Source organism: Xenia sp. Carnegie-2017, unplaced genomic scaffold, assembly GCF_021976095.1.
Source record: "Xenia sp. Carnegie-2017 unplaced genomic scaffold, XeniaSp_v1 HiC_scaffold_21, whole genome shotgun sequence".
Classification (NCBI taxonomy): domain Eukaryota; kingdom Metazoa; phylum Cnidaria; class Anthozoa; order Malacalcyonacea; family Xeniidae; genus Xenia; species Xenia sp. Carnegie-2017.
The window spans coordinates 6,539,778-6,543,218 of NW_025813484.1; positions in this window are offsets into that span (position 1 = coordinate 6,539,778).

The window sequence follows — 3,441 nt, forward strand, 5'->3', positions numbered from 1 at the left end:
AGCATAAATTGCAGCACACTGTTGTGTTTGTTCATATTTCATTTCAAACAATATATCAACGGGTAATATACGTCGTATAAAATGAAGATTTGTTAAAAAGCGAATGGTTTCCATCGATAGATAAGTCTCTGTTAGTTATAAATTTTCGATCAATGACATTAATTTTTGGTGTATTTTAAACTTAAAATTGTCGTTTTATGTAATTTCACCTAATTCCTACATTTGCTACATAGCTGTAAACCTTATAGAAAGAAATAACAATAAAAACCTTCTTGTCTTGCAGCGACGTGTGTATAATACGATTTCTTACTAAGCCTCAGCACCCACTCTTTCACCAATTTCACCAATAACCCCACGATATAGCCCGTTTGGGGCTTTTGCAACACCATATGATCACCATAGATTGTCGAAAAACGGAATTTAACGTCGGCATAAGTTATAGAAACAGCAGCAAATACAGAAATAGTTGCGTAAAAGCAACTTACAAACTTGACCATTTTACTCTTTGTCAAAGAAGCAGTTAGATTGACTAACTGTAGAATTGAAATTTAGTTCTCTATGTTATAATGCTATGGTTCAAGTGTTTTGTAGCTACGTAAACGAATATTATTAAAATTTTATAGTTTCCTAAGAGATAAGTGGTCGAGGTATTTTTATTGCTTTTATCGTTGCGTTCTCGCCAATAATTTAGAAGCTAAAACGTGTATCTAACTTATAACAATACATAGAGAATATCTAAGATATACAAAGAAGTATTTCTCACACAAAAGAAAAATATTGAAACAGCTTCATGTGTGTTGCGTGCATAATTTTGTAATGGAATGCAAAAATGCAAATCGTTTCTTGTTCATCTTGGGAAAAACATTAAACTTTGTGTATCTTATATTAAACCAACTTAAACTGTGAAAAATGAAGAAAATATAAAACAAGTGAGTACATAGGAGAGCAACAAATATATCGTATCACTACAATCACATATGATGTGCATCTCTTTAACACCACTTTGATTTAACCACATTTAGGGCAACTATCCATGCATGCAGTTTGGCCTCGAAGCCTGAATAAATTAGCGCATTCCCGACTGGCCAAAAATATATTCAATACCATCGTAAAACTTTCATTATAATATCAACACTCTCACTGCGATGTGCAAGGAATATTTTGGAAATATTTTCATAATCTATATACAGTTTAAGGAGTTGCTATTTGGCGAAGAAGACGTAAACTTAAATGCTCAAGGACATTACCATGATAACGCAAATGAATTAGCCATGTGTATTTCATTGTTTCATTTATTCGTTTGTTCATTACTTCTAACGCATTCAATAATCATCATATCCTAGAGCTAGTTGAAATTTATATCACAACAAATATATTTATAACCCATTGTTAAACAGGCAGCGAAGAGAAAACCATTTACTGATATATGAACAGCTACCAGCCATGTTTTTGGTTAAAAATTTAATAATAATCATATTTTTATAGGATTAATAGAACTTGGAACATTTCAACCATGATCACGTTCTTCAGTGATCAATTTCCTTTGTAAACCTCTCATGACGCATATACGTAACACACATCGGCTTTGTTTGGAAGGGTAGCTAAACTTTTTCGGGAGTTAGCGCGACAGTCCGCCGCCAACTTTAAAGAAATGACTGTTTTTAATTTCCAAATACAATGACTTGAAAATACACTGTTACCACACAATACTAAATTAACACACAAAACGTGATTATTTTCTTCTTGTCAAAACAAATTTGTTAGCTGTGCTGTTTTTATGAAAATTCCCTGTTTCTTTGTGTATAATATTTAATAAATCTAGTGCTTCGTTTGGGGTTATCTCCAACACTCAGAAGTAAAACCTAGGGCGAAAGAATTTATTTTGCTATAAAAACTTTTGTGGCCATTTTTATCGGAAAGGAGTGTGTTGTATAATTTTCATCACTATGTTTTTTTTATATAGTACATCATAAAATTTACACAAAATAGAAACGTTGTGACATGATAAAATTTGGAATTTTTCGACAAACTGAAATTAATGATATGAAACTAATGGCAAAAGATTTCAGGGATAATACTTTCTCATGTTTCTTGAAACAAAGCCTGCGGTATATAAATCTCAATAATATCATTATCAACAGTCTTCAATTTAAAGCTGCGGTCTTCGACTAGTTTTTATATCAGAGCGTGCAAAAAGTTTAATGGAGATTGCTTGAACGCGCGTACGAATGATCAAAAGTGTGCGCTCTGCGCGCAGTGGCAAAAGCGACCGTAATGGAAATTGGCCTTTAGCTTTTATTTAGTTTTCGTTGTTGATGTTGACAGTCAAAACTCTACTAACATGGACGATCTACATCTACAAACACGAATTGATAATTTATCCAACATCATTTACTTCAAGGAAGGGTTATTCAGTGGATAACAAGAATGTGGACAAGTTACAGAATTAAGTATCAAAAGTCAAGAATCGATGTCGAATGCCGCGTTGGACGGTGTTGACATTTCTGAAAAGAAAAATAACTAGTGAAGTGGGTTAGAAATGTCAGTGGCATGTTGAAACAAGGCTTTAGAACAAAAAGCAAAATAACTAGTGAAGTGGGTTAGAAATAAAATAACTAGTGAAGTGGGTTAGAAAGCAAATAACTAGTGAAGTGGGTTAAAATGTCAGTGGCATGTTGAAACAAGGCTTTAGAACAAAAATCTAGAGAATGAACGATGGGACAGTGTCCACACTACTTGGGAGAAATTCTAACCAGACAAAATAAAAACCCCAATACAGAGAACTTACATGGTCAGAGTAAAGCCTACCAAATACTACACAATACAAAACTCGTATGTATTTCGTTCAGTCGATCGTTTCCATGCATAGACTTAACACACTCCTTTCCTTGGTCGTAATGATAATTTTTGAGCAGTTGTTTAGGACCGCCAGTGTAACTGGATGGTAAATAACTTTATTCGCCAACTTTAATTAAGTACGTTTGACGATTGGTAACACACGAATGAGTTGAATTTACTGTCTACGTTATCAACCAGCGACTAAAATCATCGGAATGACTAATCCTATACCTCAACTTGCATCATCCTAATCCGCTAATTCAATCTTAATTCTATACCTCAATCTTCAACTTGCCAGCTCAAGCTTCTCCCCGTCTCATACAGTCGGTTCAATGTGCCATGAAACTCGGTGTCCCCTTTTTGCATGAGTTCTTTGAAGCGCTGGTAGAGTCTAAGAGCCGTACATGCGTCTTCAGTACTATCATGCGAGCTCGACTGAATAGTTATACCTAGAAAGATAATGGAGTTTTAAAAAGATACAAACGCATAAATAGCAGACAAAAATCTTCGAAAGTTCGTTTTGCAAACCTTATGTATTAGATTTAACACCAACACAAATTAATCAGAACGTAAGAGTGCATGAAGCATGCTTTTGACCCTTAC